This window comes from Furipterus horrens, unplaced genomic scaffold, assembly GCF_987537825.1.
Source record: "Furipterus horrens unplaced genomic scaffold, mFurHor1.1.pri manual_scaffold_43, whole genome shotgun sequence".
Classification (NCBI taxonomy): Eukaryota; Metazoa; Chordata; class Mammalia; order Chiroptera; family Furipteridae; genus Furipterus; species Furipterus horrens.
The window spans coordinates 227,437-237,976 of record NW_028327213.1 but is presented as its reverse complement, the minus strand read 5'-3'; positions in this window follow the sequence as shown (position 1 = coordinate 237,976).

Here is a 10,540-nt window from a genome sequence, read left to right as displayed (position 1 = left end):
CTGGCCATTGTTCCCAGAGTAGGTGGGTCTGTGGACGTTCTAGGATTGTGGGGACCCTTTCAACAAGTGTACTCTGCTGAGACACTGGCAGTTTCTTCCTCTGCCTCAATCCTCACTGGTTTGCAGAGTCAGAAGCAGTGAGGCTTTATTTTCCCCAGTGCTGGGACTGTGAGCTGTGTGGTCTGGTCTGGTGCTGGGAACGCTCCCCAGGTGCCCCTCCCGACTTTAAAAAATGTGTGACTGTGCTTTCTGCTGGCCTGCTGCTGCCGCCACCGCCGCCGCCGCCGCTGCCACGACACCGCATCCTCTCCACCCTGGCTCTGCCCCTCCTGTCTGGATGAGTATTTCTTCTTTATATCTTTGTTGGACTTCTATGCAGCTTGATTTTCTGAAACTTCTCATTGTGTTTAGTTTTGAGGTAGCTGTATTCCTTCTTAGTGGTGGAGGGAGATGCAGCGTGTTGGTCTAGGTCTCCACCTTGGCCAGAAGTCCCTATTTATAACTACTTTTAACCATCACTTGAGCTATTACTTAAAGATTGTTTTTAGCTAATCAATCACACATATTTAGTATCGCCCCTGGCTCAGTTAGATTTATAGGGCTACAGTATCGATTGTCCCTGTACTAATGATTGTTATGGAAGAGAAGGCATGCCTTTTTTATACTATATCCATTTCCATATAGCAAGGACTTTGTGTAATTCAGTAGAGAAAACAATGCTCATAGCTCAACTTTTAAATCTAAACCAAGCATTCTGAGCCCACAATGAAATATACTAGTTATACTACCGATTACAAGCCAAAATTTATCTCATACATTAAGTATTAAAATAAATAAATTCAATAGAACATTTCATAATTCAAAATTGTCCATCATATTAGAAAGTGTTACTAATTTGCATTTTTATAAACCACTGTGAAGTGAAGAGCCCCACATTAAGAGTTATTTTATTTTCTTTGTTATTGGTGAACTCAATATATTGATAAAAGCTGGTTCATAGGAGGCCACTATCATAAGTCCAATCGTTACATAGGAAGAAATCTTATGAAGAAACGAACTATTATATCATCACCTCCCAAACCACAATCCTGACTAAATGACTCAAAATTACAAGTTCATGGTGTAAAAAATAATAATAATAATAATAATAATAATGAGGAGAATAAAAGCTAATAACTTAACATACATTCAACATTATATGCCTAAACATTTCATTATCATTATTACATATCACCTTCAGAATAATACTATTAAAACTACAATCATTGTTCTCTGTTTTTACAAATAAACTACAATAAATCTGTTAAGTAAACAGACTTAAACCGAGGGTTATAAATTTAGAAACCTTAATATCTTTCTTTTCAGTGCTAAGAGGTTTCTGATTCACGTGAATTCAAATGTGGGAGCATTTCTGAATCCATTGAGATATTGCTTCCTGGCCATCAATTTGGCTCAAATAAACTCTCCAAAAATTCTCTGTATTTTCAAATGTTTCTTACATCGATAACAACTTGACAGAGTCAGCAGGATTCCGAAGAATCTTACCCCGGACCACGTTGCAGACCCAGACTCATGCTATGTATCAGCAGAGGCCCATTGTGCCTCACTGGCTCTTCGTTTTCCAAAGGGTGAACTCGGGTGAGTTTCAACTGGAATTCCAGACCTCCCTGTTTTAAGGTATGAGACCCTGACTTTATCTGAGTTGTCTTTTTAAATCTTCAAAGTGGAACTAAGATTAAAGGTTGACAGAACCCAGGTTAAGGCAGGGCTGGAGGGGAAAAATGAGTGGGTGGTTTTTTAATTTTGCTTTTCAATTCGTATTGCTTTCTGTGAATGTGAAGTACAGACTGTACAGATCTCAAAATCAAACTAAAATTAACATGGTAAACTGTGCCTCCAAAGCCAGAGAAACTCCCACCCCCCAGCCCTCATTAATACTCCTGGTAGAAAGCCTTGACTTGTACGTGCATTAAAGAAAGGGGAGGGTTTAACCAGAAGTGTTACCAACTTAAAATGGCCAAACTACAGTTTTCTTTTGGAGCCTAATTTTTTTTTGCATGCAAAATTAGAAAATACTGGCTCTAAAACTAAACTGAATGAATGAGAAGCTTATTGATTTAGAAATTAAAAGCCTCTAGGAGGAGCACAGATAACCTTTTCAAAGGTTAACAAGAAAATTTAGAGACTATCTCTGAGCTAAAGAAGGCTTCTGAAGCCTGTGGGCTCACCTCGCGCCCACAACTCCAAAACCAAAGTTTGCCTTTGAAATGCAAATGCCTGGTGTCCAATAACTCTTATCTGGACTATCTTAATGTGCAAATTTCTGGAAGGTAAATCTTATTAAAAGTGTTGAAAAAAAAACCTCGAGCCACACCTGATCACCTTGATTTAATTTACTGCACCTATTCCTCTCTAAATTAGTGAATTTTGGTGAAAGTTATTGGATATCTAGATATTTTGAAATGCTAAAACGTTGATTGCTAGACAAGTCTTGGGTTTGCCTGCTTTGGCTTTTGTTGCAGAGGCTGTAGAATGGATTTGGAGCTGTTAATGAGTGCCTTGCTGATAAATGTCTTTGTTAGAGGTGTGATTCTTGAAAGCGAGTGTATTTGCCAATAGAAGAAACTATGTTTCTACAGGTTGTGAAATGTGTTCATAAGAGTCAAACTAGACTTCCCTCTGGTGCCAGCAGCCCTGGGCGCGTGCCCAGGTGAGGTGAGGTGACTTCAGCGGGGAAACAGAGGCAGAGGTGGACCTCCACCGGCCCCGGACACTGAAGGGGTGAGGGATGACGGGCCCGAAGGCCAAAAAGCACGTGGTGCTGCCCACTCGCCCAGCGGCCCCCACGGTGGAGCAGACCCTGGAGGATGTACACGGGGCGCCCGCTGAGGACCTGGTCTTTCACTGTCCTGGCCCTGGAAGACTCGTCAGACCCCCTAGGAGGGCTGAGAACCCTGAGGCCCAGTAGGAGCAGCTCTACCAGCACGGGCTGATCAAGTGTTTACTGCATGCTGAGATCTCATTTACTCACAGGTGGGCTATATGCAGATGATCCCTTCACTTGGTCTGGATTTCAGATTGCCTTTCCAAGAACCATCTGATGGTAGTGATAATATATAGAAAAAGATCTCTGTCATTGGTCTCACATCTCAGGGATGTTCCTGCCCCCTTCCCCCAAAGGAATACACATAGCAGGGGAAACTCAGGAATTATATTGGGAAGGAATTCAATCGTTTATATGAATGTATCACGAAAATAACGAGCAGCTCATGTGACGTTTCTGTAAAATACGTCTCAGAGTTTGAAAGCAATTGTTGCTTAGTACCTGTTACCAGGGCTCTTTCAGGTAGTGACAGAGTGTGTGTCTTATAAGAAAATACAAACTATATACGGTCAAAAGCAACTTTATTAAATGACCTGGAGAGTCACACATCTGAGCAAGCAGAGGCAAGTACAGGTGTCAGTGATATTTTAACAAATTAATTTGTGAACAAAAAATGATGAGGACCGTGCCACCCACAACTGCCAGAGAAAGATCTAAAACAAACTTAGCACATTCTCGAATTTCCAGAATGTCTTTATGTGTGGTAAAGGATGGAGGGATCACACGTTTCGTGCAGTCGGGGTTTCTTACTAATGCTACGAGTGAGAGGTCTCTTGGCTAAGGTGTGGGTGCAGGGGGAGAGTTATTTCGCCTTGCTCACGATTGCCGATCTCTTTTTTATTTCCCTTAAGATATTTTTATCAAATAGTTCTTTTTCCCGGTAATGCACAGGTGGCCCTTGCAGGTACTTTACTTCTGCCTCCTTGTAATCTAGCCCATCAAGGGCAGCAATTGAACAAATTATGGCTTCTGGCAGAAGGACTTCCAGAACAAAACTTACTTTGTCATCCCTTGTCAGAGACAGCGCCTTCTTGCCTATTTGCTTGTAGAGCTCTTGTAAATGCCCTACCACGTCATCCAACTGGTCTTCATCCTCCAGGTATGTCTCAACGCAGATCACATATCTGGCTGATTTCATAAATGACACCAGCCACCTGGACTGTTTCCTGCCTTTGAGGATGTCCAGAAGATGGGAGTCGGCTCCCTTTCTCCTCACGATGAAGTCCACGAGCTTCTGGTTTTCTCGGTCCCAAGCAGCCCTCATCTGGTCAGGGAGCGTTTTCTTGCAGGGCCCCTTCCCGCCTGGGGAGCTCTCCTCCTCGGAATCTTCCAGGTCGGCGTAATTCACCTTCGGGAAATCAACCTCAAGATGCGCCTCTTGGATGGCTTTCCTAATTGGGTAGCTGATGTCGGCGGCATAGTAGTCCAGGAAAGAACCCACAAAAGACCCGTGACTGAGCTGTTCTCCGTAGTGGGAAATCAGGGAGAAGCACCAGTTCACACCATGCTCGTACACTTTCTTGGCTCTCTCCATTAGTTTCTCCTTCTCCTTACAATGCAGATGCTTTAACCTGCGAAGAGGCACTCGAATGCCGCTCCATGCTGCGCACATGTTTGCATCAATCAGAAGCACCCTTGCAGTCTTCTCTGGGTGGCTGACAGTCTTCACCACTGCTGGCCAAAACGGGTGGTTTTGAAATTTAAACCAGACCACCATTCCTCTTTCAATGGGGCCCAGCTCCTGTGGGACAGCCTTGCTTATCAGTTGTGGCACATCCTTGGCGCCATGCTTCCTCATAGCGGTGGTGGGGTTCAGAGCCTTTGAGTCAACAAAAGGTTGAGGTTCCTGCCGTGTTCTCTGAAACTCTGGTGCCCACCGCTTCCTTGGTTTGCATGACAAACGGCGTGAACACCGCAGCTCTGGGTTAGGGGCACTGGAGGGTGCTGCCGCACCTTCAGAGCCTGGCTTCCAGGCACCCTGTGCAGGGTCCTTGATGTTCACGGAACAGTCAGAGGAGACAGTTGGGGTCTTGGGGCAGGTGCTACGTGATGCCTTTCTTTTCGGAGCCTTGGGCACAGTGACTATGGAACTGTGTGGCAGAGATGGAAGGATGGCTCCCCTTTCAGCCCCTGCACTGTTCTTCCTGACGATCGGTTGTCCCACATCCTCAGCAGCAACCTTCTTCATAGAGGTGGTGGGGTTCACAGCCTTTGAGTCAACAAAAGGTTGAGGTTCCTGCCGTGTTCTCTGAAACTCTGGTGCCCACCGCTTCCTTTGTTTGCATGCCAAACGGCGTGAATACCGCAGCCCTGGGTTAGAGGCACTGGAGGGTGCTGCCACACCTTTGGAGCCTGGCTTCCAGGCACCCTCTCCAGGGTCCTCGATGTTCCCGGAGCAGTCAGAGGAGACAGCCGAGGTGTTTGGGCAGCTTCTGCATGGTGCCTTTCTTTTCAGAGCCTTGGGCACAGTGACGATGAAACTGGGTGGCCGACATGGAAGTACGCCTCCCCTTTTAGCACCTGCACCGTTCTTCCTGACTATCGGTTGTCCCACATCCTCGGCAACATCCTTCTTCATGGCGGTGGTGGGGTTCATAGCCTTTGAGTCAACAAGAGGTTGAGGTTCCTGCTGTGTTCTTTGAAACTCTGGTGCCCACCGCTTCCTTTGTTTGCATGCCCAACGGCGTGAATACCGCAGCCCTGGTTTAGAGGCACTGGAGGGTGCTGCCACACCTTTGGAGCCTGGCTTCCAGGCACCCTCTCCAGGGTCCTCGATGTTCCCGGAGCAGTCAGAGGAGACAGCCGAGGTCTTTGGGCAGCTTCTGCATGGTGCCTTTCTTTTCAGAGCCTTGGGCACAGTGACGATGAAACTGGGTGGCCGACATGGAAGCACGCCTCCCCTTTTAGCACCTGCACCGTTCTTCCTGACTGTGCAATTCCGGGACCTAGCTTTTGAGGTGTTTGTCTTTTCCTTGCCCTCTTTCTCATGGTTGTCTTCTGAAAGCAATGGGGAGTTTGAGCACATGCTGAAACTCTCTGAGGACTTTGTTTGCTTTTTTCTTGGAACAGGAGCGACACATGTGTGTACCTGTGATTTGTCACCATCAGGGGTGTCTTCATCCCCTGAATGTACCAACAGTGATCTGGGGGTTTTCCTTTGGCTAAGACATCTCAGTGAATGCCCTTTGGGCTTCCGAGATTTTTTATGAGACTGTATCCGTGGCCCCTTTGGAGACATTGTAATGGTCTCTGGATCATCTGATGCTCTGGATGGACCCAACTTTGCTCTCTTTTTCAGAATCTTCTGTGCCAATGTCAAAGCTCTCCTGTAGGCTGCTCGCTCTCCTGGTGGGACGCTGGCCTTTGGCTGGGCCACTATCGAAGAGAAGATGGATTCAACTTGAGACTCATTTAGGATCTTTACTTCCCTGCGTTTCACTTGAATAGTTTTACCTACTGAGAGTATTTCAACTTGTAGATAACATGGCTTTTTCTTCTTATTTTTTGGTGAGCGTCCGGATCTGGACAAAACCCTTGCTGGCCAGAACTGGCCTTTCCAACTGCACAAGACATATTTGGAGTCCATTATGACTGGTCTTGGGTATTGAAAGGTAATTAACAGAAGTCTAGGGGTGCAGCTGTCCCACAGCTACAGCAGGATTGTCCTCAGGCAATGTGTTTCACCACATGTTTTTGCCTAGGACTTGAGAGGGATTATTGCTTGTGTGACCTGTTCTTCTCCACCTGAATCTCCCAGAAATGCTGGAACTTGTGTTTTGATAGACTGAACTGAAGAATACTGGAATATGGAAAAGGAAAAGAAGAAGAGTGTCAGAAAGAACTGTTTTGGTGTGTAACAGGCAGAGTTGGGGGAGGCCGAGTACAAGGCAACTATTTGGGAAAAAATATGAAAGATACCAGAAGAATTCCACAGCCCTCTGAACCCACTTTGTGTCCTGTTGTCACTACTGCATAATAAAGATCACTTGTGTGTGGAGGTTGGCGTCATGTCCAGGATCTCATTTGTGCCATTGGACATCCAGTGCCTTTTGTGCTCCTCGGGGCTCATCCTAGGGGAATGCTTCAGGGTCTCTTTTCTGGTGTGCGAGCATGGCCCTGTGCACCCAAGGAAGTCAGAGATGACCTCCGATCTACAGACATGGGTATCAGCATGATAGCATGTCCAAGAGTGGGAACATAGAAGCCAGGGGTTCATGAAGTTCTTGTGGGTGTTAGAGGTATTCCCGTTCATAAGGATCGCTGCAGGCACAGGCCACTGGCTGGGACACACACCTCTTTGCTTCTCCATGGTGGTTTAAATGGATCCCGACCCCCACCCTCAAGCACCAAATCAGTGTGAAGTAGTGACTGTGCAGTGAGGAGCAAAAATAAAACACATGCCAAATGTCAACATGAAACAAATGATTGCAGATGAGATGTGTAGTACAATGGGAAAGTCTTACCGAATGCCAGGTGGACTGTGGTAGGCGAGGTTCTGTGAGCAGGATCTGTTGAACTCCAACTGCTTGTGGGACAGGCCCTTTACCCTTCTCTGGGCTTCTGAAGTGCACTGCTCTTCCAGGGATAAAATGGTACCAAATGCACCTCTATATTAATCTAGGAAATCCAAGCGAGTTAGTTAAATGGGGAATGAGAGAAGAGGGTGTACTTCCAGCCAAGATGGCAGCACAGGTACACATGCTTCCCCTCCCTCCACAACCATAAGAAGGAATACAGCTACCTCAGAACTAAAAACACCCAGAACTACCAGAACATTGCACGGCATGGAAGTCCAACGAACAGATACACAGAAGTAATACTCATCCACACAGGTAGGAGGGGCAGAACTGGGGTGGAGAGCAGGTGGTGTGGTGGCGGTGGCAGAGGCAGCGATGGCAGTGGCAGCAAGGCAGTGGCTGTGGACGGCCAGCAGAAAGTGCAGTCACACATTATGAAAGTCTAGAGGACAACTGGGGAATATATCCCAGCTCCAGACCAGACCACACAGCTTACGGTTCCAGGGCTCGGGAAAATAAAGCATCGTTGCTTCTGACCGTGAGAACCAGTGGGGATTGGGGTGGAGGAAGAAGCCGCCAGTCTCTCAGCAGTCCTAGAACATCCACAAATCCACCCACCCTGGGAACGACGGCCAGGGAAACAGTTAGAGGTGTGCCAGTCCCATACAGGAAGTGGGAGAAGCTCCTGGAAAAGGGATGAGTGCTGAGCAAGCAGCATTGTTCCCTCTCAGACGCCTCCCCCATATACAGTGCCACAATGTGGTGAAACAGATTGCCCTGTACTGAGAAACACCTAAGGCTCTGCCCCTTACCATGTAACAGGTACAACAGCTCTACCTAAGACACAGAGGCAAACACAGGAGCAGGTCAAGTTGGGGAGACAGAAATATGGCCCAAAAGAGGGAAGGGATCAAGGTTCCAGTGGGAAAACTAAGAGATGAGGAGATAGCCAACCTAAGAGATGCAGAGTTAGATACTGGTAATAACGATGCTCACAGACTGGAAAGACATGCTTGAGTATGACAAACTCTTAAGGGAAGAAGTGAAGACTATACAAAGTGAAATGCAGGAAAATCCACACAAAACCAATGGTGGAGGGAAGGAAACCAGGGTTCAAATCAATGGTTTGGAACATAAGGCTGAAATTAACAGTCAACCAGTGCAAAATGAAGAAAAAGAATAGAAGAAAACGAGGAGAGGCTTAGGAACCTCTGGGACAACTTTGAACGTGTCAACATCTGAATCATAGGGGTGCCAGAAGAAGAAGAAGAAGAAGAAGAAGAAGAAGAAGAAGAAGAAGAAGAAGAAGAAGAAGAAGAAGAAGAATAAGAAGAGCCAGAAATTGAAAATGTAGTGAAAAAATGGTGAAGAAAAACTTTCTTAATATGACAAAGGAAACAGACATACAAGTCCAGGAAGCACAGAGAGTCCCAAACAAGCTGGATCCAAAGAGTTCCACACCAAGACACGTAGTAGTTTAAATGCCAAAGGTGAAAGACAGAGAGACTCTTAAAAGCAGCAAGAGAAGAGATGAGTCTTCCACAAATGAGTTCCTATAAAACTGTCAGCCGATTTTCCAAAAGAAACTTTTCAGGCAGGAAGGAACTGGCAAGAAGTATTCAAAGTGATGCAGAGCAAGGACCTACAACCAAGATTACTCTATCCAGCAAAGCTATCATTTAGAACGGAAGGGGAGATACAGTGCTTCCCAGACAAAGTAAAGCTAAAGGAGTTCATCATCATCAAGCCATTATTATATGAAATGTTAAAGGGACTTATTTAAGAACAAGGAGATCCAGACTATGAATATTCAAATGACAACAAACTCATACCTATCAACACAGAATCTAAAAGCTAAGAACAAAAGCAAGCTAAGCAAATAACCAGAATAGGAGCATAATCGTCGGTCTGGGGATTAGTTGGAGGGTTATGAGCTGGGAGGGGGAAGAAGGAGAATGGTGGAAAAGGTGCAGGGATTAAGAAGCATAACTGATTGGTACAAAATAGATAAAGTAAAGCTATTGTTCTTCGGATAACCCTGACCCCATTCTTTCATGGGTAGTGGGCCCCCTTTTGTCAGTTTTGGTTTTGCCCTCTTATCCTGCCTCTCTTTTGAAGTGGACCATACTTTTTCTGACTCTAAACTAGGGATTAATTGGTGTAGTGGGTCGAAGTGTGCTGCTTGGGAAAAGGGCTCCCAAGGGTGTCACACCATGGTCATCCCAACCTCTCTTACGTGTCTCGGTTTCCCTCCCAGTCGTCTAGAACAACTGGAAGGTCTCGGCGTGCTGAATGACCAGTTCTTATTTCGCACGTCCCCAGACGAGCCACGAATGATATGACTGTGAGTAGAATGTCCTACGAGGCCCTTGCATGTCTCATGGTTTGACCCCCGACACCTCTGCTAGGTCCCAACTCACGTAGGGACACCCGAGAATTCGGGCCAGAGGGAGGAAGTGCCTCTTACTTCAGAGCTCGGTCATCGCCGGAGCCCTCATACAAATCCCATTTCTGTCCTAAAGCTTCTCTGGCTCTCACAAAATCCTATTCAGGGGGAAACACCACAGGGGTCGGGCAGTGAGTGCTTGTGACTGTGTTCCTGGGTTGCACGGACTTTGGCTTGTGGCTGGCAGGTGCCTAGTGCTCTAACCCGGTCCATGTGCCAGCTTATCCTGTCACAGGAGTCTTACAAATGGCAAGTAGCCTATTGGCTTATAAGTGCTTGTCCTGTGCCCGTAAGATTGTGCTGACTTATTGAATGAGAGAAGCCAAAATGGTCCCTTAGTGAGTGAGAGGAGACAAAGACGAAACCAAAACTCCCGCCAGAGAGAGTGGCAGAAAGAAGAAAGACCCCCCTCCCTTTTCCTAACCACACAGGCAGCCTTTTCCAGAGGGAACCTGGGGGCTGCAAGCCCTTACCAGGGGCAGAGGCACCAAAATTCCTGTCCATGCAGTGCGGTTGTCCATGGTTAGGCTCTTGGTCCCACAGCCATTCCAGGTGTCACTTCTCTTGAGTGCCCCTTGCCCAGGCACCAGATGAGGCCCCACATTCAGGAGCCAGATGAGGCTGACCTGCCCCATGTTTGGGCACCAGGTGAGGTGCAGTTGCCTCCAATACCCTAGGCTTGGTTGGAAACTT